Here is a 17,496-nt window from a genome sequence, read left to right as displayed (position 1 = left end):
CTGTTGGTCTCCAGTGGCTTGGTGCTGCGGTGAGTTCTTCATAGTAGTAGTAGTAGTAAAGAGAGTGGAGGGGTTTCCCCCCTCCAGCTCCCCCCAATGTCATCAGATCCGGTCGGGATTTAAAAAGATTTCTGAGACACAATATCATTTCAAACATCACATTTCATTAAGATCCAATCACCCACTCATAAGTTAAAAATACTTCATTTTTTTCTATTTTTTGCGAATTAACCGACCCCCCACTCCCCCCCCCCAGATGGTCAAATCGGGAAAACGAATATTTCTAAATTAATCTGGTCCGGTCCCTGATACGCTTGCCAAATTTCATCGTCCTAGCTTACCTGGAAGTGCCTAAAGTAGCAAAACCGGGACCGACAGACATACCGACAGACAGACAGAATTTGCGATTGCTATATGGCACTTGGTTAATACCAAGTGACATAAAAACAGAACTTTGATACCAATAGATATATCAAAAGAATCGAAGTTTTATGCTGATTTCAAATATATAATTTTATTAAGTTTATTCTTACCCATGAAAGGTTACAAGTCTGAGAAAATTTGCCTGGTTTTTGAAAAAAGGAGGAAAACCCTCTAAAAGTCATAAAACCTTTACGAAAATCACACCATCAGATTCAGTGTATTATAGAATCCTACTGTAAAGGTTTTCAAGCGCCTATTTGAAAAAACGTGGAATTTGGTATTTTTTGCCAGAAGAAAGATCAAGGATGTGTGTTCATTTGTTTGTTTTTCCCAGGGGGTGATCATATTGACCCAGTGGCCCTATAATTTCGTAAAAAAGCTAAATTTTGACGGAAATTAAAAGTTTGTACCCGATTTAAGTCACCAAAAAAAATTAGAGGGTAACCAGGCCTACTCCCATGCCCCTTAATTCTAAAAATCGTCCGATCAAAATTTAAACTGAGCCGTTTTGCTCGGCATAGTCGAAAGGCCAAATAAAAATGCTTTTGGATTTATTAACACCTCCCCCCCCAAATAGCCCCTAGGGAAAAGTCTTTAAGTTACAAAATTGCCTATTGTTTAGGTATAGTATTTGTTATTGGGAATTATGCTCTAATATTAAACTTAACCCCACCCCCCCCCCCCGAACAAGGAAAATTCTTCATGGGGAAGGAAGTTTTCAGGGGGAAATTTTTCGGGGAAAATCTTACACCAGGGGAATTTGGAGGAATTTCTATAGGAAATGGTTCTTATGTCTTGCTTTATCATTGCCTGCTCAATTTTACGCATGTGGATGTTAAAGGTAATTGTCCAGGGTAAAAATAAAAATAAAAATCAATAATTACATTTTAGACTACATTTGGAAAAATGTCAAAATCTCTTTGGTTTATTATTTATTAAGACAAGCAGAAATGAAGTCTTGTAATGATGCCATTTTCAATGGAGCCTAATTAACGACTAATAAGTTTACCTTTAAAATGGCTTTGTACATAAGATAAGCTTATCCATAAAACGTCTCAGAGCACTTTTAATATGTGTTTCTGGTGTTGAAAAATTTTTTATTCCAATTTTTTTTTAATTAAAAATACTTATTTTCTTTTCGTTTGTAAAACGCCACAGAATTTATCATATATACCCCAGAATTAGAATAAGATCTTTCAATCTCTTTACTTTTATATGAAGGCTCGTCCTCTCCTCTACCTTATTCTTGGATGTCCTTAGGGAGAAAATGGGCTTGGGAGGGGACTAGGCGCCCTCTAATCTTTTTGGTTACTTAAAAAGGGCACTAGAACCTTTGTTTTCCATTTGAAAGAGCTCCTTTCTGACCTTATATGACAATTGGATCAATACAATCAACCCTGAAGAAAAATTATATATATATATATTATATATATCAAACAGTTTGTGAAAACGAACTGTAGTAGGGAGCAACCCTGATCAATAGTAACCAAAACTCTAAAAAATGGAATTTTGGTACAAATAGTTACATAAAATGAATTGCATTTTAATGCTGATTTGAAATATATAAGCTTCATCAAGTTTAGTCTTACCCATCAAAAGTTAAGAGCCTGAGAAAATTTGCCTCGTTTCAGAAAATAGGGGGAAATGCCCCCTAAAAATTATACAATATTAACGAAAATCACACCATCACTTTCAGTGTGTCAGAAAAGTTTCATCCCGATCTCTCGACTCTTAAGCGTTTTCCAAGATTTAAGGTTCCCCCTCCAACTTCCCAACCAGACCTGGTATGGATTTAAAATAAGAGCTCTAAGACATGAGTTCCTTCTACATTTCAAATTTCATTAAGATCCGGCCACCGGTTCTTGAGTTAAAAATACCTCTATTTTTCTAATTTTTCCGAATTAACAACCCCCTCCCTCCAAACTCTCCCAAAGAGAGCAGATTCAGCCGGGTTAGGTCAATTAAGTATTTAGGACTTGTGCTTATTCGATATCCGCGTTATTTTAGTATTTCCTCTCTACTGGCCGCAGTCTCGTTTGAGGTTTTTTTTGTGGAGTTTTAACTCTCTCTGTTGTTTATTGTCATGTCTGGCCAGTTCGGCTTAAAAACTTTCAATCTTACATAGTTATTCCATTTTTTAACATTTTCTAAGGGAAATACCAGACAAGATGTCTTTAAAATAATAACTTATCCGACCGTTCGTGAATTTTTTCATCGACATACGCAAAAAACTTAAAATTGTTGAAAAGTTTGTTTGGATGTGCGATCTGGCCTATCCCATGAGTAGGCCAGAATGACGCTACTCGATGACGCAAGTTTTATGTCTATGTTGATAAAAAGTCAGCCCTGTGACAGTACAGTGGATTTATGCTTTGCTTGGCAATAGACGACCCGGGACTCGATTCCAGCTGCTGCAAGGCTGGTCAACAGGCTAGCTCTCTGTCCCTGTAAAAAATACCTAGCAACAACTGAAATGCAGATTCGACACCCTCAGCGCCATCAATGGATCTGATATTCATCCAGAGTCCTATCATAAGATGTAAAACGAATAGCAACATAACAGAGCTTAAAACAGGATTAATATCTGGCCTATCTTTTCAGGAGAGAAAAATTTAAACCCACGCTCCCAAGCATATATAAAGAGCAGACAAATTGAGCAGAAGGGTACTTAAAATACCCCCCCCCCCTTTGATGAATCAGAAGGAACGTGAACTCATGAGTCCAAGATATATGTAGCTTTTGAAGACAAAAACAAAATCAGCAGATTTTAATTTTTATGAAATGGGTGAGAGGGTCACTACTGTAACGTCCACTATTTACTGACACTCTTTACCTCTACCCATGTTACTGGATCATAATATTTAATTCTGGCAGCATAAACTTCATTTATTTTTTTCATCATTTTTTAACTTTCCTGCATAATCGTTGTGGAAATTGCTGAAAATAGTTGAAAGCTAAATATTTTCACAATGAAAGCCAAACATTTAGTTGAGCGAAATATAGCTGGATGTCAGCTACAAAAGGCGCTTAAAGCGATCTGTTAGCAATATCTTTTACTAAATCTGTAGGAAGAATCACTTGGCACAATTTGTAAACTGATACAAGAAAAGACTGAATAAATTTCTTACCTGATTAAAAATAACGGTAAGATTGGCCATATATTTAGTTAGAGTAATGTGACATTTTAATTAATTAAAAAGTTTAAAGGTGGCCATATTCGCATTTCCTAGTGAAAATGCAGCAAAGAAAACGAAACAATTAAGGTTTATCATTCCTCTTTCGATTTGCCATGTAAAATTTCTGGAAGCTTGTATTTCTTTGTACTATAGAGATACCACTCGATAGCGAAGACTATGTTCTTGAATATGTCATCTCATTTTCTTTTTTTTTCATCATTTCTTATAACTATGCAAAAACGCTGTAAGTGCTTTGAAAAATTAGGGTCTCTTTAAAAATCTTGCATTTCTTTATCTTCGATCAAAATGAAAAAAATATATACACCGTTGCATTCAGCCCTTTCTGATCTATGTACTTACGAGGTCAGAATTACAATATTGCTTAAATTTGTCTTTAAAAAAGCAGTTTCAAGTTCTAAAAAAAAAACCAGAAAGACAAGAATATTCAAATTATCTCAGAGAGGTGCTGAATTCCTGTCTGAAATAATTCTGACAGGTGCTGAATTCCGGTTTATCGTCAGGAGATTCAATGCAGTGGGTGATTTTGGGGAGAGAACAAATACGACTGTGTGTACGCAGAATAGCTTTTGTGTTTCTTTTTCGGCCGTGTCCACTATTGTTAAGAGCTTTTAAAACATAATGGGTAACAAGAAAGCAGCAGCACTGAATAAAAGCAGAAAGCTGGGACAGTTCCGAAGGTAAGTTGATTTCCTTCTATATTTTTTTACAGTTATGAACGTAGTAATCGTATTATTTAGTCTATCTTGTTGAACGTCAATCCAATTAGGAATTAAATAAAAAGGGATTTAGGAATCCCCACTGAAAGTATTTTTACTGAAAGGGAAGGACATAAAACGATAAGAATAATTCCTTGCTGTTCATGCTAATGATTTTTAGTTAAAAAAAAGCGTCTTGTTAGTATAAACATCCCCTATGTTTTAGGATACGTTTTCAAGAATTGGGACAAAAATTTAAACTGCTTGAGGAGCAAGCCTAATATAAGGATTATATTAAGGACTAATTTTTGTTCATCTTAAATTTTAATATTGCTCAATATTTTCAGTTTAAAAAACTAATTTAAAACAAGAGCTAAGAGCTCATATGGCACTTGTGACGAGGCAAGAAGAGCTAATAGCCAAGAGCTCATATGCTATGAGCTCTAAAAAAAATTCTAAGAATCAATAGATTGATTTAAAAGGAAAATCAGAGGTTTAATGCCGATCAGGATTTAAAATAAGAGCTCTGAGTCACGGTATCCTTCTTAATATCAAAATTTATTAAGATCCGATCACCCACTCGTAAAATACCTCATTTTTTCTAATTTTTCCTTTCCCTTTAGCCCCCCAGATGGTCGAATCTCGGAAAAAGACTATCAAGTCAATTTGTGCAGCTCCCTGACACGCCTATTTTCATCGTCCTAGCACGTCCAGAAGCACCAAACTCGCCAGTTCCAACAAACTCGAGTTCCATGCAAAATCTGTTTGCTACAATTGTTATGCATATTGTATTCTTATCATGCTTCCTTCTCAAACATGTTTCCTTCTTAACTCGTAAGTTAAAAATACCTCATTTTTCTAATCTTTCAGAATCAACCCTCGCCCCCACTCCCCCAAAGAGAGCGGATCCGTCCCGGTTATGTCAATCACGTATCTAGGACTTGTGCTTATTTTTCCCACAAAGTTTCATCCCGATCCCTCCACTCTAAGCGTTTTCAAAATTTTAGGTCCCCCCTCAATTCCTCCCAATGTCACCGGATCCAGTCAAGATTAAAAATGAGAGCTCTGAGACACGATATACTTCCAAACTTCAAATTTCATTAAGATCCGATCACTCCTTCGTAAGTTAAATATACCTCATTTTTCTAATTTGTGCAGAATTAACCCTGCCCAACTCCCCCAAAGAGAACGGATCCGTTGCGGTTATGTCAATCACGTATCTAGGACTTGTGCTTATTTTCCCACCAAGTTTCATCCCGATCCCTCCACTCTAAGCGTTTTCCAAGATTTTAACCCCCTCCCCTCAATTCCCCCCAATGTCACCAGATCCAGTCGGGATTTAAAATAAGAGCTCTGAGACACGATATCCTTCCAAATTTCATTGAGATCCGATCACTCCTTCGTAAGTTACAAATACCTCATTTTTTCTATATTTTCAGAATTAACCCTAGCCCCCCCCCCCAACTCCCCAAAACAGAGAAGATCCATTCCAGTTATGTCAATTATGTATCTAGGACTTGTGCTTATTTTTCCCACCAAGTTTCATCCCGGTCCCTCCACTCTAAGTGTTTTCCAAGTTTTAGGTTTCCCCCTCCCAACTCCCCACCCCCGTCACCAGATCCGGTTGGGATTTAAAATAACAGCTCTAAGACACGATATCCTTCTAAACATCAAATTTCATTGAGATCCGATCACCCGTTCGTAAATTGAAAATACCTCATTTTTTCTAATTTTAAGAATTACTCCCCCCCCCAACTACCCCAAAGAGAGCGAATCAGTTCCTATTATGTCAATCATGTATCTGGGACTTGCGCTTATTTTTCCCATCAAGTTTCATCCCGATCCCTCCACTCTAAGTGTTTTCCAAGATTTTAGGTTTCCCCCTCCAACTCCCCCCAATGTCATTAGATCCGGTCGGGATTTAAAATAAGAGCTCTGAGATACAATATCATTCCAAACCTCAAATTTCACTAAGATTCAATCACCCGCTCATAAGTTAAAAATACATCATTTTTTCTATTATGTCCGAATTTCATTTTTTCTATTATGTCCGAATTAACCGGCCCCCCACTCCCCCCCAGATTGTCAAATAGGGAAAACGACTATTTCTAATTTAATCTGGTCCGGTCCCTGATACGCTTGCCAAATTTCATCGTCCTAGCTTACCTGGAAGTGCCTAAAGTAGCAAAACCAGAACTTTAGGTTTCCCCCCTCCAACTCCCCCAATGTAATCAGATCTGGTCGGGATTTAAAACAAGAGCTTCGAACAATATCATTCCAAAAATCAAATTTCATTAAGATCCAATTACCCGCTCATAAGTTAAAAATACTTCATTTTTTCTATTTTTTGCGAATTAACCGGCCCCCCACTCCCTCCCCAGATGGTCAAATCGGGAAAACGACTATTTCTAATTTAACCTGGTCCGGTCCCTGATACGCTTGCCAAATTTCATCGTCCTAGCTTACCTGGAAGTGCCTAAAGTAGCAAAACCGGGACCGACAGACAGACAGAATTGGCGATTGCTGTCACTTGGTTAATACCAAGTGCCATAAAAAATTAATTTCTTGTCATTTTTCCAAATAATGTTAGGAAATGTGCAACCTCTTTTTGGAAACCTCTCTCTAAGAGGGGAGGGACTTCCTTTGAGCCCCCTTCCCTATTAAAACCCCTATTAAAGTAAATTCCAAATAAATTTTCCCCTGAAAATTTCCTGCGTACAATTACACCTGGTATATTATCTGTAACATAACTTTCATATGAGAAAATTCGTTGCAAATCATGCCAGAAATTCTGCTCCGTGGAGGATTATATGTATTCGATTTAAGATTTCACTAAGACGGCAGGGGATGGGTACAAGCCCTATAAGCCGACTTATTTGAGTCTCTTAGTTGGACAGTTAGATACTAAATTAGCAACAATACCAAATTATAATAACTTTATTTTGTACATTCGGACATTTTGCACAAGAAAATCTTTTTATGTCAGGGACTTGGTTCCAAATTAAGGTACCATACAATAAGGATACTTCTTCAACAGTTAGAAAAGTCGTACATAGAACGATGTTATTCACACGAAAGCATTTTCTGATATACTTACTCAATTTGTCATGTGCGTGATCAGTTCGAAAAACTTCTGAGCGTACCAATGAAAGGCCTACTAAATTATTTTTGATATCAATTTAGATCAATTTGATAGTTCTTTCAGGCAATTTTTATTTTGTTTTACAGATATGCTAAAAGGGAAAATATTCCCAAAACTGACATTTCAGTAGAGGGAAGACTATATGGTCAACTAGACAATGATGGTCAGCAAAACTGTATCAGATTATAGCCGTGCAACAAGAAGCATCTTTTCATGGTTTAAAGGTCATTGAAGGGCCAGGAAAACTTAGTGAAGATGAAGGATTTAAAGAACTACTTAATGAAAATTACATAGTCAACGTTTTTCATTTTGCTACCAATCTCCTCGAGATAAATGACCACTAGTAAGTTATTTCCAAGTTCCAAGACAGTTAGCCTTCTCTAAGGGACAAAAAAAATATTGGAAATTTGTTGTTTTTGGTAACATATATATTCTACCACTTACGAAAAAAAGATTCTTAGTTGGCAAACTGGGGCTTTGAAGCCTTTTTATTATCTCTCTAAACTCGACTCGCTTTGGTCAGTATCTCTTACCTAATACCCCCACATGAGAATTTTTCAGTGTTTTCTCCTTATTTTGTGTGTGTGTGTGTCAGGGGGGGGGGGTCTATAACCTATACGTTTTGCATTGTTCCAAAATTTGTTTTTCAAATTCTCACATTTGTAGTTTTATTATGCATACACAGACTAGCACACTTAGAAAAAGATATATCTGATACAACACAAGTCACGATGCTTCACCTTTTTGTCATCTCCCTCCGATCTTTAAACGTCTCCAGTTACAGCCCCCCTCTTTGCTTCTCCTACTAAACTCAGCAGCTCAGGGTGTCCATTCTTGCACGCTTGCTATCTTAGTGTTATATTTCCTGTATTTAACTAATTTTTCTGTAGTCTGTAATTTGGAGAGTTTCATCTTACATTCAATGGCGTCTAATTTTGACGCCTCTGAGGATCTATTACCCTGCATAGATTACCCCCTCCACAGAAAAAAAAAGTTTGAGCGGTTTAGCGGTACTAGAGGTTTAGTCTTCTTATATTTTTTTTTAGCTGCGAAAAAGGATATCCTGGACGACCAAAAATTCAAAGAACGACAAGGGTTGGCCTCACTCTTCGTATTCACTTTGAATGCACTGGAACATAGTGTAGGGAAAAATTTATTTTAACAAATGAATCAGAACCCCCACAAGTAAAGGTTCAAATTAGTCAGCAACTGTGTACAACTGATGAAAAAGGGGATAAATTGTACATTCCCAAAATGGTAGAAAAAAACTAGCTGAAAATTTGAGCGGTTGGTAAGAAATACATTTTGATATCTGCTATGTATCAAACACTTAGAACGGAGGGATTGGGATGTAACTTGGTTGGAAAAATAAGCACAAGTCCTAGATGCGTGATTGACATAACCGGAATGGATCCGCTCTCTTTGGGGAGTTGGGGGGGGGGGGGTGGGTTAATTTGGAAAAGTTAGAAAAAATGAGGTATTTTTAACTGAGGAATGAGTGATAGGATCTTAATGAAATTTGATATTTAGAAGGACCTCGTACCTCAGACATCTTATTTTGAATCACGACCGGATCCAGTGTCATTGGGAGGAGTTGGGGGGACTGGAAATATTGGAAAACGCTTAGAGTGGAGAGATCGGAATGAAACTTGATGGATAGAATTAGCAAATGTCGTACATACATGATTGACATAACCGGACTGGATCCGCTCTCCTTGGGGGAGTTAGGGGGTTAGGGAGTTAGAAGTCGATCGGAATTGGGACATGGAGTCTTACTTTGGCTTGAAAAGCAAATTATGAAGGAGGTAGCAACCCCCCTGATATACGTAATATTTTCTATTATTTTTAAGTTTTAATGATGTTCCTTACTTTCAGCTGAAAAAAACTTTTTGTATTTAATTTGTGACCGTTTACATTGTACTTATCACAAGATATAAATTTCTATGAAATTCGTTTAGAGGTAAATAAAAACCAGAGAACAATAATTCTTATAGAAATAAAACATATGCTCTTTTTTTAACCCTGATGTTGTGTTAATTGTATCTAGAGTATTAGGTACAGGTTATTTCTGGGAATTCTTCTTATTTATTTATTTTAGTATACATATATAATTATAACCAGCAGAGTTTCATGTCTGCACGCTACTCTAACTCTAGTTAATTCTCCGAACTCTGTTTAACCCGGTTACATAAGAATGATATTAATCACTTCCCAATTTATGTTTGTGTATTCATTTGAAAAAAAAATTACGTGTGGTAATTCTACGGTTGTGCTATAAAGGTTTAAATTTTTCTCGCGGTAAAGTTGATTGATAAATGTTATAAATTTAGATAAGATGCTAGCAATAATTTGGTTAGTTTGATTATTGAGTCTAAGTAGGTTGTCCTTTTTACTTCTATTTTTACGCATCTGAAATGATAATTTTACACATTCTTTTAATCATTAACTAAGTTGTAATCAAATGTCACTCCGAAGAGTCTATCTAAGCACCAAGCTATACCTATTTCTGTTGACGCCGCGGGGAATACAATTTTGTAACTGAAATCGAAGCCTATTGATTTAAATGGGATTAGTAAGATCTCGTATTTTTTTTCTAAGTGATTGTTTTTTTTTTAACCTAGTAGTAGTAGATCCATTGGCCATTTAGTAGGCTAGAAAAATCTACCTATGAGTACTGGAAGGGGGGGGGGGTATTGGAACATATGTAAATTTCTGAGAGGAAATTGTAAGTTTAAGAAAAAAAAAAAAATCTCTTGTGGTTATCTATTTTAGGACCACTGACAACAATGAAAAAAAGTAACTGAAGTTTTTGTAGATTCTTTTTATCATAAATTCTGATCAGATTCACCCGTCGGGTTGTTTTCCCGTCGGTAAAAATATAAAGTTTTCTTGTTATGTCTTTAGCTAAGAATGATTTCATTTGTTGATTTAGACCCACCTTACATTTTAATTTTGACCAATAAGGAAAATGGGGTGAAATTTTAAAAAGTTTGATCAGCACTTCCTAGCGGAATTTATTAGTCTTGTGCAAGAGGAATTAAATACCTTAATAAGCATAACATAAAATAAATTGTGGGTTCCAAGCCCTTGCTCAAGTGCTTATTTGTCCTAATTACCGAAGAAGGAAAACAGTGTCTTTTCAAAAAGAATACTTACCTTTAACACATCATATATATAAATACGTATAGAAATAATAGTCTACTTACGAATATCGATGTCCTACATTAGCCCCATCAATGGTCACATGACGTAATGTAGCCTCATTAACGGTCACTTGAGGTAACCGATTTGCATGGGAAATCTGGAATGTCGTACCCTATAAAACAAGAAATGTTTAAATTAGTACATACTCTACATCATTGCACAGTATACTTAATTTCAATATAATTTTCAGAAAGTTACCTTACTCCTTTATGTGCCCACTCCTACTTTTATCTGGGACTAGTTTAGGCAGTCAAGTATTCGTATCATACAGTTATAATATGAAAAAAAACTTCGTTTTCTTAAAGAGTTAAAGAGGCTGCGTCCCAAAGTCGAACCTTAAAACGTACAGGAATTAGAAGAGGCAGTAAAAGGCAGTTAGACATGGTATCCTTCCAAACATCTAATTTAATTAAGATCCAATTACTCCTTCATAAGTTAAAATTACCTCATTTTTCTAATTTTTCAGAATTAACCCATCCTCCTCCCCACAACTCCCCCAAAGAGTGGATCCCTTTCAGTTATGTCAATCATGTACCTAAGACTTGTGCTTATTTTTCTCACCAAGTTTCATCCCAATACCTCCTCCAATTCCCCCCAATGTCACCTGATCCAGTCAGAATTTAAAATAAGAGCTCCAAGACACAATATCCTTCCAGACTTCAAATTTCATTAAGACCCAATCTCTTTCTTTTGTTGGAAATACATCATTTTTTCAAATTTTTTAGAATTAAAAAACAGAGTAGATCTATTCTAGTTATGTCAATAATGTATCTAGGACTTCTGCTTATTTTTCCCATCAAGTTTCATCCTGACCTCTCCACTCTTTAAGTATTTTCTCTCCACTCTAAGTATTTTCCAAGATTTTAGGTTCCCCCCTCCAACTCCCCCCAATGTCACCAGATCTGGTGGGTTTTAAAGTAAGAGCTGAGACATGATATCCTTCCAAATATCAAATTTCCTTAAGATCCCATCACCTGTTGGTAAGTTAAAAATACTTCATTTTTTGTATTTATTGTGAATTAACCAGCCCCCACTCCGCCCCCCCCCCAGATGGTTAAATTGGGAAAATGACTATTTCTAATTTAATCTGGTCTTGTCCCTTATATGCCTGTCAAATTTCATTGTCCTAGCTTACCTGGAAGTGCCTAAAGTAGCAAAACCAGGACAGACCAACAGACAGATTGACAAAATTTGCTAATGCTGTATGTCACTTGGTTAACACCAAGTGCCATAAAAACTAGCCATAAGAAGCATTATTATCCTCCAGTTAGCAAACAATGAGTGCACACTTTATATACACCATTATTGATTGCAGGAAGCGCAGGTACCTGAGCTGCCTGTTTCCAGCAGTTTAAGGCCACTAGGCCAGCTGGTACTAATACACCTCTTCATACAAACTCTTGCTTTCTTCTGTGCACTCAAATCCTATAGGTGAATCATCTCCTTTTCAGCTGACTTTATCATGCTTTAATAATTACTAAACAATTTGTTTCTTCTTGAGGATATTAATAGCAGCCTTAAATATCTTACAAACCATATGCCAAGGCAGGTTAGGATTCAGGGTAACTGTTTAAGTATTTGGAATCTTAACCAAAAACAGAAATGATTTAGATAAAGTCTCCTCACTCAGAGCCTGGCAATCAAATAATACATGCAGAATTGTTTCAGCTGTTGAGAAGCAGACACAACATAAAGGGGAATGATGTAGCTTCCAATGAAATAACAAGTATTTAGTCTAGTATGAAACAGGGACAAAAATAATTTAATGTGATTAACATTAGATATTTGCCTGTTAATATTATAATGAAAAAATAAATCACCAATGCAACAGCACAGACACAAAAAAAGACAGGGAGAAAAGGAAGACTGTTTTCCTACATTAGTAATTAATATAGACCAGTACTTGAATGAGGCCTTAACCAGTGTTTCCACTATGGGGATTTCCCCCCTAAAATGGGGATTTTTTAAGTCTTAGGGGCGAGAGTTTTTTTTTAGGGATTTGGGGATTTTCTAGGGATGTTTCCTCTCCCACGGACTTTTAGGGATATTTTGGGTGTTTTCCTTTAATTTGTTCATCATCTTCTTGATCAGAGAAGCAGGATATTTCGATTTAGGATCTGTTTCCTTGCGAATTGAACGGGGAATCACGGAGAAGAACTTGTTCAGTTGCTTAAAAAATTTTAACACCAAACAGATTTTGAGATGTACAGGAGTCCTAAGTAACAAACTTGCAACAAAGAACTGTTTGAAACAGTTCCATACTGATATGGGCTTCAAACAATAATTTCAGCTTGGACTGTTCTCGATTAATGAAGTCATATGGTTTGTCATTTTTGGGTTGTTTTTTCATAAGATTGATTGGGAGATAGCATGTCATTTTTTTACAGATCAGATAAATAAAGTTATAATATATTTTGATAGTTTGATAGGGTACGTAGTTGTTTCTTATTGTAGTATGTTTTTTTTGACAAGCATTGCATGTACGATTCTTTTTCTCCACAGTACTTGTATTATGTTTCAGATTTTTGTGTAAAATCAAAAAAACTTGAACTCGCACTTGTAGCCAGCTTTATAAGTACTGACGTGAATAATAGAGATAGGCTATAACTATTCGAACACCTCTCTTACGGTTTCATTACCCTAGTTTTTAACAGACAAACAAACTGACAGCCGTTAAAAACAATGGCATATGTAGGAATAAATGGATTGTTTGTTTTTGGCAAGCATACGTACCTAGGGGAAAATCATGAACCTTCATACTATAATTGGTAAATTTTTTGTTATTCCTTTTTTTGACTTACAAATAAAGTGAACATACCACTTGATGTCTTTTTTTTATGTTCTTTACAAATATAACAATCACTTCTGTTGCAAATTCAAATTTAAGCACAATTTGAGCTCTTGAAACCAAAATATTTCTAGTTTTGGGGTATAAACAAAGCTTAAAACATTGGTCTCAGCATTGAACTTCCTACAGAAGGACTATGTGGAATCAACTAGTGCTTTAGAAATCGATGTGAACAATTGGAAGTTTTAACTTGTACGTGAAGGTCAGATACGGCCGTCCCCCCTGATTCAATCGAAGTAGTTCTCAAAGCTGCACAGGCGTTCCATATCAAAACAGTAGGCCAGATACAGAAAAGGTTCAATTTCGAAGACGACAGTTACAAATATACTGAAATGGTTGACCCAGTGTCAGCCCAATCACTTCAACCTGCCTCTCTGCTACCTTTTGTTAGGAAGCATGGACAGATCCCATGGGACAGAACCAAAACCGAGCAGGAGTGGAGGAGGCAGAGCCTCATCGATATTGAAAACGTCAAAACAATGGATACCGTGACCTGCTGGTGTTTGGTAGTGGTGAAAAAAAATGCTGCCGAAACAGAATTTGTATCCTAACCTGAAACCGGCAGTATTATTTATTTCCACTGTTCCATTTTTAAATGTCAATGTCGAGAGGTTTTTCAGTGCTGTAAAAGTAGTAAAAACTGACCGTCAGAATAAATTGAAAACATTAACTTTGGGGGGGATTCTAAAAACAAAATATAGAATGAAAAGGGCTCAAGAAAGTGTGGAATGAGAAGATGATCAGTTACTTCACCACATGATAACGGTGAAAGCTTCAGCCACCATACAAAAAATGTTGAAGACACATCAGGGGAAGATAAGGTCTGATTACGTTTTACCAGTTACGATTGAACAGTATTAAACATCTTGTACTGTAATCTACATTACAATATTACATTTTCTTTTCTATTTGCTTAATATTATTTGAAGTATATTTGAAGCTATTTGTATTTAGCTGATGATTAAAAAGCACTTTAAACGGCATGACAAGACATTCTATTATGGTAGTGATAGCTAGACTTCAATCTAAGAAGCCAAAATATGTTACCTTTCAATGGTAAGGGTAAACTGAGATAGGGAGAAGCGGGTCAGGGAGTAATTAGAAAATGGGACTTTTAAGGATTTTGGAACTGAAGATGGGGATTTCTAGGGATTTTTCAGCTCTTTATTAGGGATTTAAAAAATGAGAAAGTGGAAACACTGGCCTTAACCCTACTCATCCATACAATTACATAGGTCAAACAGCATAGCTATACACAATCAACCATAAAGAATAGTCCATGGACAGGCAGTTGTGTTGTAAGTAAGTATAAGTTGTCATTTACCAAATATTAAAAAAAAGACAAATAATTCAGAGGCAGCAACCCAACACAAGGGCTCATCAGGAGAATACACACTTGCCTATAGGGTTTCAGCACATTAAATTCCCTACCCAGGTAAGTACCATGCCTACCATGAATTCCCTATGGTATCCCTGTGTTAGGTATCACCCCCAAAATATATGCCTATGAAAAAAAAAAATTTTGAACAACCAAGTAACACCAAAACAAGCTTACCATACTTTAATTTTGGTTCTTGTGTATTTAAGTTACCAAATCTATATTAAAAAAAACAATTATTCACTATGTCTAACCTTTGGCCAGGCCTTTTTGACCCTGGATTCAATACTGAAAGTTGCACATTCCTAACCTGTCACCTTTCCAAGATGGCAAAAAGTAGCCTAGCTGAACTGGAATTTTCCTGAAACATTGATTGGTTCCTTCAAATTTTATTGCCAATACATTTCTTTTTATTTCTTGTACACCCTAAACTACCTAGGCTATCAGCCAAGCTATTATAGAATTAGCCAAGCTATGAGGCAAAACAAACAACTGTCTAAGATTTTCTGAGTTACTGTTTAGGCTCCACAAACATTCCTGTAAGTTTTAATCACCAAAATTAGCTACTTCGCAAAATGGTTAAAAAAAATAACAGTTTATATAAATGGCTTACCAATAAAGTGAACATAGGCCTATCATTGGTGAAATTCTAGTTAATTGACTTCTTGCTATCTCTGAAAGGGTTTAGGTTAGGAAAATGAAACTAAAAGCTGAAGTATGTCCTGGGAAGGTATTTTAAAGTACCCCCATCCACTCCTTCCCCCTCTAGAGGGCCCTGAAATTTGCCTACATGACGGGTAAACTTTACTGTTGTAAAATTTTGATAAAACAACATTCCCATTAGTGGTATTTCCTTCTGCCAAATCACTAATATAAATCTTCAACTATTCTGTTTTCTTAGTATCACTAAATTATAAATGTTTCACTTACAAACAAGATGGTTAATGATAATTGTAACTAAGTGTTTTCCAAGATTTTAGGTTTACCTACCCCAACTCCTTATGTCCCCTGATCTGGTTGGGATTTAAAATAAGAGCTCTGAGACACAATATACATTCCAACATCAAATTTCATTAAGATCTGATCACCCATTTGTAAGTTAAAAATACCTCCTTTTTCTAATTTTTATGATTTAACCATCTGCAGATGGTCAAATTGAGGAAATGACAATTTCTAATTTAATCTGGTCTGGTTCCTGATACACCTGACAAATTCCATTGTCCTAGCTTACCTGAGTGCCTAAAGTAGCAAAAACAGGACAGACAGACCAACAGAATTTGCAATTGCTATGTCACTTGCTAGATACCAAGTGCCATAAATAGCAAGAGGCATTGAGTGGTATTTTCACTTTATTGGTTAGTCAACTAGATGGACTATGATACATTTACCATTACTTCTATCAAATTCAAATTTGAACCCTTTTTAGCTCTTAAATGACCAAAATATTTAGTCTTGGGGTATGGAAAAGGCTCAAAAAATTTTGACTTCAAAATTACTGTTTTATGTTAAATCCATTTATAAATTTAATACTATATAATACAATTCGATAAATTTAGTACATTTGTAAATTTAAATACTGCTTTGGATTGGAACCTTGTTGGATATTTATGTACATCTTCTATTGTTGGCTTTCTTTTTTTGTATTTTATTGAGAATGTGTCAAGAAGAAAGGAGCATACCACTGTAAAATTTATTTATCCAACTTAATCGTGGGATCAGTACACATGTGGATTATATAACATAAAAATATGATTTATAGTTAAACAACAGGTTTAAGACCAATGTTTTAGGCCTTTTTATATCCAAATACTAGAAAATATCTTGATCAGAAACATTTGGCTTAGATCTCAGAAAGTGCTTGAATTTGATTTTGCAATGGAAGCTATTATTATATTTGTAAAGAATGTAAATAAAGGTATTGAATGATATGTTCAATTCATTTGTACATCAATAGCAAGAATAACATAAAAAATCCCATTTTTGTATCTTCATATGCAGTCAAGTTGGATAATATAAAACCAAGTAGGCTAGTGAATTTAGGACCAAAAGAATGATCAGGAAAATATTACCAAACTACTAGGCTATGTTAACCCTCTTCTAATTTCCATGTTGTAGAAATTTTTAATTGTAATTATGATAGCAAGATCTATTTTGCAAAATTTCACATTCATATAACAAATATTTTTGCAAGAAGTTACAGATCAGGACATGTAAGCCTACTCCAATACATCCACCCAGTAGCCTACAAAACTTAGGCTACTTTAAGACTATAAATCCCTGAAAGTTGCATTTTTCCATATCAACCACTTACCAAAAATCTAGGAGGCAAGGCCTAGTTCATCTAAAATTTTACCACAAAATTCATTCCAGATACAATAATTTCAATAAGAAATAGCAGTCACCAAGCCTTATTTCATTCATGCAAATCCTGAATTAGGCCTAACCCAATATTTCGAGTTTGGACTTCATCTATTGATTTCAGTTAAAGTAAAAACTTGCGTCAAAACTAAAAAGAGAATAAAATTAAACACTCACATCTTGACTCAACGAGCTCCTGAGAATAAATGACAATAAGAAAATCAAGGAGCGTGATGTGGAAACTGAGTTGC

At 35.7% G+C, this 17,496-nt stretch overlaps 1 long non-coding RNA gene across 1 annotated transcript in view; it reads right to left on the bottom strand.

The window, feature by feature from the left end:
• LOC136032896 (uncharacterized) overlaps positions 1 to 17,496 on the bottom strand; it is a 22,201-nt gene extending 4,705 nt beyond the window's left edge. Inside the window, exons 1-2 of the long non-coding RNA XR_010618804.1 lie at positions 17,423 to 17,496; positions 10,664 to 10,773 (exon numbers count right to left, since the gene is read on the bottom strand). This is a non-coding gene — a long non-coding RNA (uncharacterized LOC136032896). The remainder of the gene's footprint in view (positions 1 to 10,663; positions 10,774 to 17,422) is intronic.

This window comes from Artemia franciscana, chromosome 11 (genome assembly GCF_032884065.1).
Source record: "Artemia franciscana chromosome 11, ASM3288406v1, whole genome shotgun sequence".
Taxonomy (NCBI): Eukaryota; Metazoa; Arthropoda; class Branchiopoda; order Anostraca; family Artemiidae; genus Artemia; species Artemia franciscana.
This window is presented reverse-complemented; position numbering and strand designations above follow the sequence as displayed.